The 19,767-nt window shown below is 49.9% G+C and overlaps 3 non-coding genes across 3 annotated transcripts; all 3 read left to right on the forward strand.

The window, feature by feature from the left end:
- The first annotated feature begins 473 nt into the window (after positions 1-473).
- TRNASTOP-UCA (transfer RNA opal suppressor (anticodon UCA)) lies at positions 474-560 on the forward strand. The gene has a single exon. It is a non-coding gene; the product is annotated as a tRNA-Sec (tRNA).
- Positions 561-14,260: 13,700 nt separating this feature from the next.
- TRNASTOP-UCA (transfer RNA opal suppressor (anticodon UCA)) lies at positions 14,261-14,347 on the forward strand. The gene has a single exon. It is a non-coding gene; the product is annotated as a tRNA-Sec (tRNA).
- A 5,333-nt stretch (positions 14,348-19,680) lies between these two features.
- TRNASTOP-UCA (transfer RNA opal suppressor (anticodon UCA)) lies at positions 19,681-19,767 on the forward strand. Its single transcript has one exon. It is a non-coding gene; the product is annotated as a tRNA-Sec (tRNA).

Genomic DNA, 19,767 nt, shown 5'->3' on the forward strand with positions numbered 1-19,767 from the left:
CCTCTACTGCTCCCCAGATAGGTGTACACGTTATAATTCCTGCAAATGCATTATGTACAATACACTCAAAGTGCCAAGATGCCACCCTGGTGGTGAACTCTGCGCTCTACTAATACTAAACATAAATCAGTTCATAGATAATTCCACGGATCAGCTCAGGGATTTCAAAGCACTGCCAGCATCGCCACATGTGAAGAATGTATTGCCTGTACTTTGAGCACATCATACAAGGAAGCTGCAGCTCCTTCCAAGTTACCCAGAAGTCCATGCAGTGATTTACATACAAGTAGTGGCGTCGTTTTCCTTGATTTTTTTCTATCAAATCAGGACAGTTAAGGTTATCAATAATGGATGTCCCCAAACCTGAAGCAGAAACTGAGTTTAATTCAGTTCAAACGGCTTCTTTCTCACTCTATTAGTGAGAGATACTGTTTACAGGTGACATATATATGGTGTTGTCCTGCTCCACCACTGCCCGGATGAGCCTCAGTGGTCTGGGGTGCAGGCTTCAAACCTGTAGCTGTTTAGCGACAGAGTGGTTCAATTCCACCTTCTGGGCGGATATGTGTTTCTTTTTCCTGTGATCAGCATTTTTATCTTGGGTCCATGGTAATCATTTAGTGCCTGGATTTATATCACAGAAAAAAGAATTGTACCAATCATAAATACCCATCTCTAGTGATTAACAGCATGCGGTGCCAGCAGTTCTTCTGATGATGCACAGGAAGGCAGCACCTTTTCAGGGGATTAGCAATGTGATTTCACTTTTAACTTTTTTTGACAATGCAAATAACCAGGCCCCCTTTGATATAACCTATGTGGTCACACCCCCTTACTCCTCCTGGGAATACACTGTTTTTGCCTGCACAAACAATGTCTGATGATACTGCATGGGCTCACCATAGACCACCATTCATCATCTCCACCCTCAAAGTCAGCGTTGCTAGCCCTGCTAGCTAGCCTAAGCCACCTCACTATAGACTACCATTCATCATCTCCCCTCTAAAAGTCAGCATTGCAAGCCCTGCTAGCTAGCCTAAGCCACCTCACCACAGACCACCATTCAACTCCACCCTCAACATCAGCATTGCTAGTCCTACTAGCTAGCCTATGCCATCTCACCACAGACCATCATTCATCATCTCCACCCTCAAAGTCAGCATTGCTAGCCCTGTTAGCTAGCCTAAGCCATCTAACCATAGACCACCATTCATCACCTCCCCTCTCAAAGTAAGCATTGCTAGCCCTGCTAACTAGCCTAGGCCATCTCACCATAGACCACCATTCATCATCTCCACCCTCAAAGTCAGCATTGCTAGCCCTGCTAGCTATCCTAAACCACCTCACCATAGACCACCATTCATCATCTCCCCTCTCAAAGTCACAATTGCTAGCCCTGCTAGCTAGCCTAAGCCGCCTCACCACAGAGCACCATTCATCATCTCCCCTCTCAAAGAAAGCATTGCTAGCCCTGCTAACTAGCCTAAGCCATCTCACCATAGACCACCATTCATCATCTCCAACCTCAATGTCAGCATTGCTAGCCCTGCTAGCTAGCCTAAGCCACCTGACCATAGGCCAACATTCATCATCTCCCCTCTGAAAGTCAGAATTGTTAGCCCTGCTAGCTAGCCTAATCCGCCTCACCACAGCCCATCATTCATCATCTCCTCTCTCAAAGTCAGCATTGCTAGCCCTGCTAACTAGCCTAAGCCAACTCACCATAGACCACCATGCATTATCTCCACGCTCAAATCAGCAGTGCTAGCCCTGCTAGCTAGCCTAAGCCATCTCACCACAGACCACCATTCATCATCTCCCCTCTCAAAGAAAGCATTGCTAGCCCTGCTAACTAGCCTAAGCCATCTCACCATAGACCACCATTCATCATCTCCAACCTCAATGTCAGCATTGCTAGCCCTGCTAACTAGCCTAAGCCACCTCACCATAGACCACCATTCATCATCTCCCCTCTCAAAGTCACAATTGCTAGCATTGCTAGCTAGCCTAAGCCGCCTCACCACAGACCACCATTCGTCATCTCCCCTCTCAAAATAAGCATTGCTAGCCCTGCTAACTAGCCTAAGCCATCTCACCATAGACCACCATTCATCATCTCCATCCTCAAAGTCAGCATTGCTAGCCCTGCTAGCTAGCCTAAACCACCTCACCATAGGCCAACATTCATCATCTCCCCTCTGAAAGTCAGAATTGCTAGCCCTGCTAGCTAGCCTAATCCACCTCACCACAGACCATCATTCATCATCTCCCCTCTCAAGGTCAGCATTGCTAGTCCTGCTAGCTAGCCTAAGCCACCTCACCATAGACCACCATTCATCATCTCCCCCTCTCAAAGTCAGCATTGCTAGCAATGCTAACTAGATTAAGCCATCTGACCATTGACCACCATTCATCATCTCCCCTCTCAAAGTCAGCATTTCTAGCCCTGCTAACTAGCATAAGCCATCTGGCTATAGACCACCATTCGTCATCTCCCCTCTCAAAGTCAGCATTGCTAGCCCTGCTAGCTAGCCTAAGCCACCTCACCACAGACCACCATTCAACTCCACCCTCAACATCAGCATTGCTAGTCCTACTAGCTAGCCTAAGCCATCTCACCACAGACCACCATTCATCTTCTCTGCCCTCAAAGTCAGCGTTGCTAGCCCTCCTATCTAGCCTAAGTCATCTCATCATAGACCACCATTCTTCATCTCCCCTCTCAAACTCAGCATTGCTAGCCCTGCTAGCTAGCCTAAGCCACCTCACCATAGACCACCATTCATCATCTACACTCTCGAAGTCAGCTTTGCTAGCCCTGCTAGCTAGCCTAAGCCACCCCACTACAGACCACAATTCATCACCTCCCCTCTCAAAGTAAGTATTGCAGGCCCTGTTAACTAGCCTAAGCCACCTCACAAAAGACCACCTTTCATCTCCACCCTCAACGTCAGCATTGCTAGTCCTACTAGCTAGCCTAAGCCATCTCACCACAGACCACCATTCATCCTCTTCACCCTCAAAGTCAGCATTGCTAGCCCTGAAGGCTAACCTAAGCCATCTCACCATAGACCACCATTCATCATCTCCCCTCTCAAAGTCAGCATTGCTAGCCCTGCTAGCTGGCCTAAGCCATCTCACCATAGACCACCATTCATCATCTTTCCTCTCAAAGTCAGCATTTCTAGCCCTGCTAACTAGCCTAAGCCACCTCACAAAAGACCACCTTTCATCTCCACCCTCAACGTCAGCATTGCTAGTCCTACTAGCTAGCCTAAGCCACCTCACCACAGACCACCATTCAACTCCACCCTCAACATCAGCATTGCTAGTCCTACTAGCTAGCCTAAGCCATCTCACCACAGACCACCATTCATCCTCTCCACCCTCAAAGTCAGCGTTGCTAGCCCTCCTAGCTAGCCTAAGTCATCTCACCATAGACCACCATTCATCATCTCCCCTCTCAAAGTCAGCATTGCTAGCCCTGCTAGCTAGCCTAAGCCTTCTCACCATAGACCACCATTCATCATCTACACTCTCGAAGTCAGCATTGCTAGCCCTGCTAGCTAGCCTAAGCCACCCCACTACAGACCACCATTCATCACCTCCCCTCTCAAAGTAAGCATTGCTAGCCCTGTTAACTAGCCTAAGCCACCTCACAAAAGACCACCTTTCATCTCCACCCTCAACGTCAGCATTGCTAGTCCTACTAGCTAGCCTAAGCCATCCCACCACAGACCACCATTCATCCTCTCCACCCTCAAAGTCAGCATTGCTATCCCTGATGGCTAACCTAAGCCATCTCACCATAGACCACCATTCATCATCTCCCTCTCAAAGTCAGCATTGCTAGTCCTGCTAGCTGGCCTAAACCATCTCACCATAGACCACCATTCATCATCTACCCTCTCGAAGTCAGCATTGCTAGGCCTGCTAGCAAGCCTAAGCCACCCCACTACAGACCACCATTCATCACCTCCCCTCTCAAAGTAAGCATTGCTAGTCCTGCTAGCTAGCCTAAGCACCTCACCATAGACCACCATTCATCCTCTCCACCCACAAAGTCAGCATTGCTAGCCTTGATGGCTAAACTAAGCCATCTCACCATAGACCACCATTCATCATCTCCCCTCTCAAAGTCAGAATGGCTAGCCCTGCTAGCTAGCCTAAGCCACCTCATGATAGATCACCATTCATCATCTCCCCTCTCAAAGTCACAATTACTAGCCCTGCTAGATAGCCTAATCCGCCTCACCACAGACCATCATTCATCATCTCCTCTCTCAAAGTCAGCATTGCAAGCCCTGCTAGCTAGCCTAAGCCATCTCACCATAGACCACCATTCATCATCTCCCCTCTCAAAGTCAGCAGGCCACCTCACCATAGACCACCATTCATCATCTCCACGCTCAAAGTCAGCATTGCTAGGCCTGCTAGCTAGCCTAAGCCACCTCACCACAGACCACCATTCATCACCTCCCCTCTCAAAGTCAGCATTGCTGGCCCTGCTAGGTAGCCTAAGCGCCTCTCCACAGACCAACATTCATCACCTCCCCTCTCAAGGTCAGCATTACTAGCTCTGCTAGCAAGTGTAAGCCACCTAACCACAGACCACCTTTCATCACCCCCCTCTCAAAGTCTGCATTGCTAGCCCTGCTAGCTAGCCTAAGCGCCTCACCACAGAACACCATTCATCATCTCCACCCTCAAAGTCAGCATTGCTAGCCCTGCTAGCTAGCCTAAGCCATCTCACCATAGACCACCATTCATCATCTACCCTCTCGAAGTCAGCATTGCTAGCCCTGCTAGCAAGCCTAAGCCACCCCACTACAGACCACCATTCATCACCTCCCCTCTCAAAGTAAGCATTGCTAGCCCTGCTAGCAAGCCTTAGCCACCCCACTACAGACCACCATTCATCATCTCCCCTCTCAAAGTCAGCAGGCCACCTCACCATAGACCACCATTCATCATCTCCCCTCTCAAAGTCAGCATTGCTGGCCCTGCTAGGTAGCCTAGGTGCCTCTCCACAGACCACCATTCATCACCTCCCCTCTCAAGGTCAGCATTGCTAGCCCTGCTAGCTAGTGTAAGCCACCTAACCACAGACCACCATTCATCATCTACCCTCTCAAAGTAAGCATTGCTAGCCCAGCTAACTAGCCTAGGCCATCTCACCATAGACCACCATTCATCATCTCCACCCCCAAAGTCAGAATTGCTAGCCCTGCTAGCTATCCTAAGCCACCTCACCATAGACCACCATTCATCATCTCCCCTCTCAAAGTCACAATTGCTAGCCCTGCTAGCTAGCCTAAGACGCCTCACCACAGACCACCATTCTTCATCTCCCCTCTCAAAGAAATCATTGCTAGCCCTGCTAACTAGCCTAAGCCATCTCACCATAGACCACCATTCATCATCTCCAACCTCAAAGTCAGCATTGCTAGCCCTGCTAGCTAGCCTAAGCCACCTCACCATAGGCCACCATTCATCATCTCCCCTCTCAAAGTCAGAATTGCTAGCCCTGCTAGCTAGCCTAAACCGCCTCACCACATACCATCATTCATCATCTCCTCTCTCAAAGTCAGCATTGCTAGCCATGCTAGCTAGCCTAAGCCACCTCACCATAGACCACCATGCATCATCTTCACGCTCAAATCAGCAGTGCTAGCCCTGCTAGCTAGCCTAAGCCACCTCACCATAGACCACCATGCATCATCTCCACGCTCAAATCAGCAGTGCTAGCCCTGCTAGCTAGCATAATCCATCTCACCATAGACCACCATTCATCATCTCCCCTCTCAAAGTCAGCAGGCCACCTCACCATAGACCACCATTCATCATCTCCACGCTCGAAGTCAGCATTGCTAGCCCTGCTAGCTAGCCTAAGAGACCTCACCACAGACCACCATTCATCACCTACACTCTCAAAGTCAGCATTGCTAGCCCTGCTAGCTAGCCTAAGTGCCACACCACAGACCACCATTCATCACCTCCCCTCTCAAGGTCAGTATTGCTAGCCCTGCTAGATAGCCTAAGCCCCTCACCACAGAACACCATTCATCACCTGCCCTCTCAAGTTCAGCATTGCTAGTCCTGCAAGCTAGCCTAAGCCACCTCTCCATAGACCACCATTCATCGTCTCCACCCTCAAAGTCAGCATTGCTAGCCCTGATGGCTAAACTAAGCCATCTCACCATAGACCACCATTCATCATCTCCCCTCTCAAAGTCAGCATTGGTAGCCCTGCTAGCTAGCCAAAGCCACCTCACCATAGGCCACGATTCATCATCTCCCCTCTCAAAGTCAGAATTGCTAGCCCTGCTAGCTAGCCTAAACCGCCTCACCACATAACATCATTCATCACCTACACTCTCAAAGTCAGCATTGCTAGCCCTGCTAGCTAGCCTAAGTGCCTCACCACAGACCACCATTCATCACCTCCCCTCTCAAGGTCAGTATTGCTAGCCCTGCTAGATAGCCTAAGCCCCTCACCACAGAACACCATTCATCACCTGCCCTCTCAAGGTCAGCATTGCTAGTCCTGCTAGCTAGCCTAAGCCACCTCACCATAGACCACCATGCATCATCTCCACGCTCAAATCAGCAATGCTAGCCCTGCTAGCTAGCATAATCCATCTCACCATAGACCACCATTCATCATCTCCACGCTCGAAGTCAGCATTGCTAGCCCTGCTAGCTAGCCTAAGAGACCTCACCACAGACCACCATTCATCACCTACACTCTCAAAGTCAGCATTGCTAGCCCTGCTAGCTAGCCTAAGTGCCTCACCACAGACCACCATTCATCACCTCCCCTCTCAAGGTCAGTATTGCTAGCCCTGCTAGATAGCCTAAGCCCCTCACCACAGAACACCATTCATCACCTGCCCTCTCAAGGTCAGCATTGCTAGTCCTGCTAGCTAGCCTAAGCCACCTCACCATAGACCACCATTCATCGTCTCCACCCTCAAAGTCAGCATTGCTAGCCCTGATGGCTAAACTAAGCCATCTCACCATAGACCACCATTCATCATCTCCCCTCTCAAAGTCAGCATTGGTAGCCCTGCTAGCTAGCCTAAGCCACCTCACCATAGATCACCATTCATCATCTCCCATCTCAAAGTCAGCATTGCTAGCCCTGCTAGCTAGCCTAAGCCACCTCACCATAGGCCACCATTCATCATATCCCCTCTCAAAGTCAGAATTGCTAGCCCTGCTAGCTAGCCTAATCTGCCTCACCACAGACCATCATTCATCATCTCCACTCTCAAAGTCAGCATTGCTAGCCCTGCTAGCTAGCCTAAGACAACTCACCACAGACCACCATTCATCACCTACCCTCTCAAAGTCAGCATTGCTAGCCCTGCTAGCTAGCCTAAGTGCCTCACCACAGACCACCATTCATCACCTCCCCTCTCAAGGTCAGTATTGCTAGCCATGCTAACTATATTAAGCCAATAGACCATTGACCACCATTCATCATCTCCCCTCTCAAAGTCAGCATTTCTAGCCCTGCTAACTAGCATAAGCCATCTGGCTATAGACCACCATTCGTCATCTCCCCTCTCAAAGCCAGCATTGCTAGCCCTGCTAGCTAGCCTAAGCCACCTCACCACAGACCACCATTCAACTCCACCCTCAACATCTGCATTGCTATTCCTACTAGCTAGCCTAAGCCATCTCACCAGAGACCACCATTCATCCTCTCCGCCCTCAAAGTCAGCATTGCTAGCCCTCCTAGCTAGCCTAAGTCATCTCACCATAGACCACCATTCATCACCTCCCCACTCAAGGTCAGCATTGCTAGTCCTGCTAGCTAGCCTAAGCCATCTCACCATAGACCACCATTCATCATCTACACTCTCGAAGTCAGCATTGCTAGCCCTGCTAGCAAGCCTAAGCCACCCCACTACAGACCACCATTCATCATCTCCCCTCTCAAAGTCACAATTGCTAGCCCTGCTAGCTAGCCTAAGCCATCTCACCATAGACCACCATTCATCATCTACACTCTCGAAGTCAGCATTGCTAGCCCTGCTAGCAAGCCTTAGCCACCCCACTACAGACCACCATTCATCAACTCCCCTCTCAAAGTAAGCATTGCTACCCCTATTAACTAGCCTAAGCCACCTCACCAAAGACCACCTTTCATCTCCACCCTCAACATCAGCATTGCTAGTCCTACTAACTAGCCTAAGCCATCTCACCACAGACCACCATTCATCCTCTCCACCCTCAAAGTCAGCGCTGCTAGCCCTGTTGGCTAACCTAAGCCATCTCACCATAGAGCACCATTCATCATCTCCCCTCTCAAAGTCAGAATGGCTAGCCCTGCTAGCTAGCCTAAGCCACCTCACGATAGATCACCATTCATCATCTCCCCTCTCAAAGTCACAATTACTAGCCCTGCTAGCTAGCCTAAGCTGCCTCACCACAGACCACCATTCGTGTTCTCCCCTCCCAAAGTAAGCATTGCTAGCACTGCTAACTAGCCTAAGCCATCTCAACATAGACCAGCATTCATCATCCCCACCCTCAAAGTCATCATTGCTAGCCCTGCTAGCTAGCCTAAGCCACCTCACCATAGGCCACCATTCATCATCTCCCCTCTCAAAGTCAGAATTGCTAGCCCTGCTAGCTAGCCTAATCCGCCTCACCACAGACCATCATTCATCATCTCCTCTCTCAAAGTCAGCATTGCTAGCCCTGCTAGCTAGCCTAAGCCATCTCACCATAGACCACCATTCATCATCTCCCATCTCAAAGTCAGCAGGCCACCTCACCATAGACCACCATTCATCATCTCCACGCTCAAAGTCAGCATTGCTAGCCCTGCTAGCTAGCCTAAGCCACCTCACCACAGACCACCATTCATCACCTCCCCTCTCAAAGTCAGCATTGCTGGCCCTGCTAGGTAGCCTAAGTACCACTCCACAGACCACCATTCATCACTTCCCCTCTCAAGGTCAGCATTGCTAGCCCTGCTACCTAGTGTAAGCCACCTAACCACAGACCCCCATTCATCACCTCCCCTCTCAAAGTCTGCATGGCTAGCCCTGCTAGCTATCCTAAGCCACCTCACCATAGACCACCATTCATCATCTCCCCTCGCAAAGTCACAATTGCTAGCCCTGCTAGCTAGCCTAAGCCGCCTCACCACAGACGACCATTCGTCATCTCCACTCTCAAAGTAAGCATTGCTAGCCCTGCTAACTAGCCTAAGCCATCTCACCATAGACCACCATTCATCATCTCCACCCTCAAAGTCAGCAATGCTAGCCCTGCTAGCTATCCTAAGCCACCTCACCATAGACCACCATTCATCATCTCCCCTCTCAAAGTCAGAATTGCTAGCCCTGCTAGCTAGCCTAAGCCGCCTCACCACAGACCACCATTCGTCATCTCCACTCTCAAAGTAAGCATTGCTAGCCCTGCTAACTAGCCTAAGCCATCTCACCATAGACCACCATTCATCATCTCCACCCTCAAAGTCAGCAGTGCTAGCCCTGCTAGCTAGCCTAAGCCACCTCACCACAGACCACCATTCAACTCCACCCTCAACATCTGCATTGCTATTCCTACTAGCTAGCCTAAGCCATCTCACCAGAGACCACCATTCATCCTCTCCGCCCTCAAAGTCAGCATGGCTAGCCCTCCTAGCTAGCCTAAGTCATCTCACCATAGACCACCATTCATCACCTCCCCACTCAAGGTCAGCATTGCTAGTCCTGCTAGCTAGCCTAAGCCATCTCACCATAGACCACCATTCATCATCTACACTCTCGAAGTCAGCATTGCTAGCCCTGCTAGCAAGCCTAAGCCACCCCACTACAGACCACCATTCATCATCTCCCCTCTCAAAGTCACAATTGCTAGCCCTGCTAGCTAGCCTAAGCCATCTCACCATAGACCACCATTCATCATCTCCACTCTCAAAGTAAGCATTGCTAGCCCTGCTAACTAGCATAAGCCATCTGGCTATAGACCACCATTCGTCATCTCCCCTCTCAAAGTCAGCATTGCTAGCCCTGCTAGCTAGCCTAAGCCACCTCACCACAGACCACCATTCAACTCCACCCTCAACATCTGCATTGCTATTCCTACTAGCTAGCCTAAGCCATCTCACCAGAGACCACCATTCATCCTCTCCGCCCTCAAAGTCAGCATGGCTAGCCCTCCTAGCTAGCCTAAGTCATCTCACCATAGACCACCATTCATCACCTCCCCACTCAAGGTCAGCATTGCTAGTCCTGCTAGCTAGCCTAAGCCATCTCACCATAGACCACCATTCATCATCTACACTCTCGAAGTCAGCATTGCTAGCCCTGCTAGCAAGCCTTAGCCACCCCACTACAGACCACCATTCATCACCTCCCCTCTCAAAGTAAGCATTGCTACCCCTATTAACTAGCCTAAGCCACCTCACCAAAGACCACCTTTCATCTCCACCCTCAACATCAGCATTGCTAGTCATACTAGCTAGCCTAAGCCATCTCACCACAGACCACCATTCATCCTCTCCACCCTCAAAGTCAGCGCTGCTAGCCCTGTTGGCTAACCTAAGCCATCTCACCATAGAGCACCATTCATCATCTCCCCTCTCAAAGTCAGAATGGCTAGCCCTGCTAGCTAGCCTAAGCCACCTCACGATAGATCACCATTCATCATCTCCCCTCTCAAAGTCACAATTACTAGCCCTGCTAGCTAGCCTAAGCTGCCTCACCACAGACCACCATTCGTGTTCTCCCCTCCCAAAGTAAGCATTGCTAGCACTGCTAACTAGCCTAAGCCATCTCACCATAGACCAGCATTCATCATCCCCACCCTCAAAGTCAGCATTGCTAGCCCTGCTAGCTAGCCTAAGCCACCTCACCATAGGCCACCATTCATCATCTCCCCTCTCAAAGTCAGAATTGCTAGCCCTGCTAGCTAGCCTAATCCGCCTCACCACAGACCATCATTCATCATCTCCTCTCTCAAAGTCAGCATTTCTAGCCCTGCTAGCTAGCCTAAGCCATCTCACCATAGACCACCATTCATCATCTCCCCTCTCAAAGTCAGCAGGCCACCTCACCATAGACCACCATTCATCATCTCCACGCTCAAAGTCAGCATTGCTAGCCCTGCTAGCTAGCCTAAGCCACCTCACCACAGACCACCATTCATCACCTCCCCTCTCAAAGTCAGCATTGCTGGCCCTGCTAGGTAGCCTAAGTACCACTCCACAGACCACCATTCATCACTTCCCCTCTCAAGGTCAGCATTGCTAGCCCTGCTACCTAGTGTAAGCCACCTAACCACAGACCACCATTCATCACCTCCCCTCTCAAAGTCTGCATGGCTAGCCCTGCTAGCTATCCTAAGCCACCTCACCATAGACCACCATTCATCATCTCCCCTCTCAAAGTCACAATTGCTAGCCCTGCTAGCTAGCCTAAGCCGCCTCACCACAGACCACCATTCGTCATCTCCACTCTCAAAGTAAGCATTGCTAGCCCTGCTAACTAGCCTAAGCCATCTCACCATAGACCACCATTCATCATCTCCACCCTCAAAGTCAGCAATGCTAGCCCTGCTAGCTATCCTAAGCCACCTCACCATAGACCACCGTTCATCATCTCCCCTCTCAAAGTCACAATTGCTAGCCCTGCTAGCTAGCCTAAGCCGCCTCACCACAGACCACCATTCGTCATCTCCTCTCTCAAAGTAAGCATTGCTAGCCCTGCTAACTAGCCTAAGCCATCTCACCATAGACCACCATTCATCATCTCCACGCTCGAGATCAGCATTGCTAGCCCTGCTAGCTAGCCTAAGACACCTCACCACAGACCACCATTCATCACCTACCCTCTCAAAGTCAGCATTGCTAGCCCTGCTAGCTAGCCTAAGTGCCTCACCACAGACCACCATTCATCACCTCCCCTCTCAAGGTCAGTATTGCTAGCCCTGCTAGCTAGCCTAAGCCCCTCACCACAGAACACCATTCATCACCTGCTCTCTCAAGGTCAGCATTGTTAGTCCTGCTAGCTAGCTTAAGCCACCTCACCATAGACCACCATTCATCCTTTCCACCCTCAAAGTCAGCATTGCTAGCCTTGATGGCGAAACTAAGCCATCTCACCATAGAGCACCATTCATCATCTCCCCTATCAAAGTCAGAATGGCTAGCCCTGCTAGCTAGCCTAAGCCACCTCACGATAGATCACCATTCATCATCTCCCCTCTCAAAGTCACAATTACTAGCCCTGCTAGCTAGCCTAAGCTGGCTCACCACAGACCACCATTCGTGTTCTCCCCTCTCAAAGTAAGCATTGCTAGCCCTGCTAACTAGCCTAACCCATCTCACCATAGACCAGCATTCATCATCCCCACCCTCAAAGTCAGCATTGCTAGCCCTGCTAGCTAGCCTAAGCCACCTCACCATAGGCCACCATTCATCATCTCCCCTCTCAAAGTCAGAATTGCTAGTCCTGCTAGCTAGCTTAATCCGCCTCACCACAGACCATCATTCATCATCTCCTCTCTCAAAGTCAGCATTGCTAGCCCTGCTAGCTAGCCTAAGCCATCTCACCATAGACCACCATTCATCATCTCCCCTCTCAAAGTCAGCAGGCCACCTCACCATAGACCACCATTCATCATCTCCACGCTCAAAGTCAGCATTGCTAGCCCTGCTAGCTAGCCTAAGCCACCTCACCACAGACCACCATTCATCACCTCCCCTCTCAAAGTCAGCATTGCTGGCCCTGCTAGGTAGCCTAAGTGCCTCTCCACAGACCACCATTCATCACCTCCCCTCTCAAGGTCAGCATTGCTAGCCCTGCTAGCTAGTGTAAGCCACCTAACCACAGACCACCATTCATCACCTCCCCTCTCAAAGTCTGCATGGCTAGCCCTGCTAGCTAACCTAAGCGCCTCACCACAGAACACCATTCATCACCTGCCCTCTCAAGGTCAGCATTGCTAGTCCTGCTAGCTAGCTTAAGCCACCTCACCATAGACCACCATTCATCATCTCCCCCTCTCAAAGTCAGCATTGCCTCAAAACTCCAATATCGCCTTGCACGGCTTCCAGATGTAGGCCCTCTGCTTTGCTCTCAAGTGGAAGGAACCCCTTTACCCTGAGGGCATTTGACTTCCTGCACCTCCTCAATGCAGCTCTGCACTCTACTGAAGATCCCCAGCAGGTGTTCACCTTTCCACCCCTAGCAACACCCACAGCGGTGGCTCGAGGACACTCAGCTGGGTGTGTGTGGAATCTAACGGGATAATGTATATTCACAGCCTTGCCCCACATTGCCCACTCGTCTCTCATTCTTCCTTCCACCACCTCTAGTGTTTTAGCGGTAATATCACTACCGTTCCCCATGTACTGGGCAGCTGGTAAGATAGTTCAGCAGGTTGAGCGCTCGCTGCTGCAATTTGCAGGAAGCTGGTGTGAATCCCAGGAAGGTCAGCTCCGCCTCTCATCATTCCGAGCTCGATAAAATGAACACGAATTTCGATTGGGCAAAAATCATTTTATAAACTTGATCTCTGTGAAGCGCTTTTGGCTAAAGAGCGACACAAAGAAGAAATTATTATTACCCTGTGCTCACCATTTCTAGTAAAAAATGCTGAAAAAAAACAGTGAGGAGAACGTGATGCGTGTGCACTTAAAGAGCAAAAACAGCAGATAGCTGCCACTGAATGGGGAGCCCCAGCCCTGCTCCCCTGATTTCTCCAGTCTGCTCCCCCTCCTCTAATGATCATGCGATTGTCAACCTCCCCCACCCTCGTACAGCCTCTACTGCTCCCCAGATAGGTGTACACGTTATAATTCCTACAAATGCATTATGTACAATACACTCAAAGTGCCAAGAGGCCACCCTGGTGGTGAACTCTGCGCTCTACTAATACTAAACATAAATCAGTTCATAGATAATTCCACGGATCAGCTCAGGGATTTCAAAGCACTGCCAGCATCGCCACATGTGAAGAATGTATTGCCTGTACTTTGACCACATCATACAAGGAAGCTGCAGCTCCTTCCAAGTTACCCAGAAGTCCATGCAGTGATTTACATACAAGTAGTGGCGTCGTTTTCCTTGATTTTTTTCTATCAAATCAGGACAGTTAAGGTTATCAATAATGGTGTCCTAAACCTGAAGCAGAAACTCAGTTTAATTCAGTTCAAAAGGCTTCTTTCCCACTCTATTAGTTAGAGATACTGTTTACAGGTGACATATATATGGTGTTGTTCTGCTCCACCACTGCCCGGATGAGCCTCAGTGGTCTGGGGTGCAGGCTTCAAACCTGTAGCTGTTTAGCGACAGAGTGGTTCAATTCCACCTTCTGGGCGGATATGTGTTTCTTTTTCCTGTGATCAGCATTTTTATCTTGGGTCCATGGTAATCATTTAGTGCCTGGATTTATATCACAGAAAAAAGAATTGTACCAATCATAAATACCCATCTCTAGTTATTAACAGCATGCGGTGCCAGCAGTTCTTCTGATGATGCACAGGAAGGCAGCACCTTTTCAGGGGATTAGCAATGTGATTTCACTTTTAACTTTTTTTGACAATGCAAATAACCAGGCCCCCTTTGATATAACCTCTGTGGTCACACCCCTTACTCCTCCTGGGAATACACTGTTTTTGCCTGCACAAACAATGTCTGATGATACTGCATGGGCTCACCATAGACCACCATTCATCATCTCCACCCTCAAAGTCAGCGTTGATAGCCCTGCTAGCTAGCCTAAGCCACCTCACTATAGACTACCATTCATCATCTCCCCTCTAAAAGTCAGCATTGCAAGCCCTGCTAGCTAGCCTAAGCCACCTCACCACAGACCACCATTCAACTCCACCCTCAACATCAGCATTGCTAGTCCTACTAGCTAGCCTAAGCCATCTCACCACAGACCATCATTCATCATCTCCACCCTCAAAGTCAGCATTGCTAGCCCTGTTAGCTAGCCTAAGCCATCTCACCATAGACCACCATTCATCACCTCCCCTCTCAAAGTAAGCATTGCTAGCCCTGCTAACTAGCCTAGGCCATCTCACCATAGACCACCATTCATCTTCTCCACCCTCAAAGTCAGCATTGCTAGCCCTGCTAGCTATCCTAAACCACCTCACCATAGACCACCATTCATCATCTCCCCTCTCAAAGTCACAATTGCTAGCCCTGCTAGCTAGTCTAAGCCGCCTCACCACAGAGCACCATTCATCATCTCCCCTCTCAAAGAAAGCATTGCTAGCCCTGCTAACTAGCCTAAGCCATCTCACCATAGACCACCATTCATCATCTCCAACCTCAATGTCAGCATTGCTAGCCCTGCTAGCTAGCCTAAGCCACCTCACCATAGGCCAACATTCATCATCTCCCCTCTGAAAGTCAGAATTGTTAGCCCTGCTAGCTAGCCTAATCCGCCTCACCACAGCCCATCATTCATCATCTCCTCTCTCAAAGTCAGCATTGCTAGCCCTGCTAACTAGCCTAAGCCAACTCACCATAGACCACCATGCATTATCTCCACGCTCAAATCAGCAGTGCTAGCCCTGCTAGCTAGCCTAAGCCATCTCACCACAGACCACCATTCATCATCTCCCCTCTCAAAGAAAGCATTGCTAGCCCTGCTAACTAGCCTAAGCCATCTCACCATAGACCACCATTCATCATCTCCAACCTCAATGTCAGTATTGCTAGCCCTGTTAGCTAGCCTAAGCCACCTCACCATAGGCCAACATTCATCATCTCCCCTCTGAAAGTCAGAATTGTTAGCCCTGCTAGCTAGCCTAATCCGCCTCACCACAGCCCATCATTCATCATCTCCTCTCTCAAAGTCAGCATTGCTAGCCCTGCTAACTAGCCTAAGCCAACTCACCATAGACCACCATGCATCATCTCCACGCTCAAATCAGCAGTGCTAGCCCTGCTAGCTAGCCTAAGCCATCTCACCATAGACCACCATTCATCATCTCCACGCTCAAAGTCAGCATTGCTAGCCCTGCTAGCTATCCTAAGCCACCTCACCATAGAAAACCATTCACCCTCTCCCCTCTCAAAGTCACAATTGCTAGCCCTGCTAGCTAGCCTAAGCCACCCCACTACAGACCACCATTCATCACCTCCCCTCTCAAAGTAAGCAGTGCTAGACCTGTTAACTAGCCTAAGCCACCTCACAAAAAGACCACCTTTCATCTCCACCCTCAAAGTCAGCATTGCTAGCCCTGCTAACTGGCCTAAGCCATCTCACCATAGACCACCATTCATCATCTCCACCCTCAAAGTCAGCACTGCTAGCCCTGCTAGATACCCTAAGCCACCTCACCACTGACCACTATTCATCATCTCCAGCCTCAAAGTCAGCATTGCTAGCCCTGCTAGCTAGCCTAAGTGCCACACCACAGACCACCATTCATCACCTCCCCTCTCAAGGTCAGTATTGCTAGCCCTGCTAGATAGCCTAAGCCCCTCACCACAGAACACCATTCATCACCTGCCCTCTCAAATTCAGCATTGCTAGTCCTGCTAGCTAGCCTAAGCCACCTCTCCATAGACCACCATTCATCGTCTCCACCCTCAAAGACAGCATTGCTAGCCCTGATGGCTTAACTAAGCCATCTCACCATAGACCACCATTCATCATCTCCCCTCTCAAAGTCAGCATTGGTAGCCCTGCTAGCTAGCCAAAGCCACCTCACCATAGGCCATGATTCATCATCTCCCCTCTCAAAGTCAGCATTGCTAGCCCTGATGGCTTAACTAAGCCATCTCACCATAGACCACCATTCATCATCTCCTCTCTCAAAATCAGCATTGCTAGCCCAGCTAGCTAGCCTAAGCCACCTCACCATAGACCACCATGCATCATCTCCACGTTCAAATCAGCAGTGCTAGCCCTGCTAGCTAGCCTAAGCCACCTCACCATAGACCACCATGCATCATCTCCACGCTCAAATCAGCAGTGCTAGCCCTGCTAGCTAGCATAATCCATCTCACCATAGACCACCATTCATCATCTCCACGCTCGAAGTCAGCATTGCTAGCCCTGCTAGCTAGCCTAAGAGACCTCACCACAGACCACCATTCATCACCTACACTCTCAAAGTCAGCATTGCTAGCCCTGCTAGCTAGCCTAAGTGCCTCACTACAGACCACCATTCATCACCTCCCCTCTCAAGGTCAGTATTGCTAGCCCTGCTAGATAGCCTAAGCCCCTCACCACAGAACACCATTCACCACCTGCCCTCTCAAGGTCAGCATTGCTAGTCCTGCTAGCTAGCCTAAGCCACCTCACCATAGACCACCATTCATCGTCTCCACCCTCAAAGTCAGCATTGCTAGCCCTGATGGCTAAACTAAGCCATCTCACCATAGACCATCATTCATCATCTCCCCTCTCAAAGTCAGCATTGGTAGCCCTGCTAGCTAGCCTAAGCCACCTCACCATAGATCACCATTCATCATCTCCCCTCTCAAAGTCAGCATTGCTAGCCCTGCTAGCTAGCCTAAGCCACCTCACCACAGACCACCATTCATCACCTCCCCTCTCAAAGTCAGCAATGCTAGCCCTGCTAGATAGCCTAAGCCACCTCACCACAGACCACCATTCATCATCTCCAGCCTCAAAGTCAGCATTGCTAGCCCTGCTAGCTAGCATAAACCATCTCACCGTAGACCACCATTCATCATCTCCCCTCTCAAAGTCAGCATTGCTAGCCCTGCTAGCTAGCCTAAACCACCTCACCATAGACCACCATTCATCAGATCCCCTCTCAAAGTCAGCATTGCTAGCCCTGCTAGCTTGCCTAAGCCATCTCACCATAGACCACCATTCATCATCTCCCCTCCCAAAGCATTGCTACCCCTGCTAGCAAGCCTAAGCAGCCTCGCCATAGACCACCATTCATCATCTCTTCTCTCAAAGTTAGCATTGCTAGCCCTGCTAGCTAGCCTAAGCAGCCCCACCATAGACCACTATTCATCATCTACCATCTCAAAGTCAGCATTGCTAGCCCTGCTAGCTAGCCTAAGCCACCTCACCATAGACCACCCTTCATCATCTGCACCCTCAAAGTCAGCATTGCCAGCCCTGCTAGCTAGCGTAAGCCATCTGACCACAGACCACCATTCATCATCTCCCCTCTCAAAGTCAGCATTGCTAGTCCTGCTAACTAGCCTAAGCCACCTATCACACAGACCACCATTCATCAGATCCCCTCTCATTGTCAGCATTGCTAGCCCTGCTAATTAGTCTAAGCACCTCACCACAGAACACCATTCATCACCTCCCCCTCTCAAGGTTAGCATTGCTAGCACTGCTCGCTAGCCTAAGCCACCTCACCATAGACCACCATTCATCATCTCCCCTCTCAAAGTCAGCATGGCTAGCCCTGCTAGCTAGCCTAAGCCACCTCACCACAGACCACCATTCATCATCTAACCTCTCAAAGTCAGCAGTCCCTCAAAACTCCAGCATCGCCTTGCACCACTTCCAGATGTAAGCCCTTTGCTTTGTTCTCAAGTGGAAGGAACCCCTTTACCCTGATGGCATTTGACTTCCTGCACCTCCTCAATGCAGCTCTGCACTCTACTGAAGATCCCCAGCAGGTGTTCACCCTTCCACCCCCAGCAGCACCCACAGCGGTGGCGCGAGGACACTCAGCCGGGTGTGTGTGGAATCTAACGGGATGATGTATATTCACAGCCTTGCCCCACATTGCCCACTCGTCTCTCATTCTTCCTTCCACCACCTCTAGTGTTTTAGCGGCAATATAACTACCGTTCCCCATGTACTGGGCAGAACGTAAAATAGCTCAGCAGGTTGAGTGCTCACTGCTGCAATTTGCAGGTAGCTGGTGTGAATCTCAGCAAGATCAGCTCCGCCTCTCATCATTCCGAGGTCGATAAAATGAACACGAGTTTCGATTGGACAAAAATAATTTTATAAACTTGATCTCTGTAAAGCGCTTTTGGCTAAAGAGCGACACAAAGAAGACATTATTGTTACACTGTGCTCACCATTTCTAGTAAAAAATGCAGGAAAAAAACAGTGAGGAGAACGTGATGCGTGTGCACTTAAAGCGCAAAACGAGCAGATAGCTGCAACTGAATGGGGAGCCCCAGCCCTGCTCCCCTGATTTCTCCAGTCTCCTCCCCCTCCTCTAATGTTCATGCGATGGTCAACATCCCCCACCCCTGTACAGCCTCTACTGCTCCCCAGATAGGTTTACACGTTATAATTCCTGTAAATGCATTATGTACAATACACTCAAAGTGCCAAGAGGCCACCCTGGTGGTGAACTCTGCGCTCTACTAATACTAAAAATAAATCAGTTGATAGATAATTCCACGGAAAAGCTCAGGGATTTCAAAGCGCTGCCAGCATCGCCACATGTGAAGAACGTATTGCCTGTACTTTGACCACATTATACAAGGAAGCCTCAGCTCCTTCCAAGTTACCCAGAAGTCCATGCAGTGATTTACATACAAGTAGTGGCGTCGTTTTCCTTGATTTTTTTTCTCTCAAGGCAGGACAGTTAAGGTTATCAATAATGGATGTCCCCTGGCCTGAAGCAGAAACTCAGTTTAATTCAGTTCAAACTGCTTCTTTCCGACTCTATTAGTGAGAGATACTGTTTGCAGGTGACATATATATGGTGCTGTTCTCTTCGCCACTGCCCGGATGAGCCTCAGTGGTCTGGGGTGCAGGCTTCAAACCTGTAGCTGTTTAGCAACAGAGTGGTTCAATTCCACCTTCTGGGCG

The sequence above is a fragment of the Ambystoma mexicanum genome, chromosome 13 (assembly GCF_040938575.1).
Source record: "Ambystoma mexicanum isolate Mex_15411 chromosome 13, UKY_AmexF1_1, whole genome shotgun sequence".
Taxonomy (NCBI): domain Eukaryota; kingdom Metazoa; phylum Chordata; class Amphibia; order Caudata; family Ambystomatidae; genus Ambystoma; species Ambystoma mexicanum.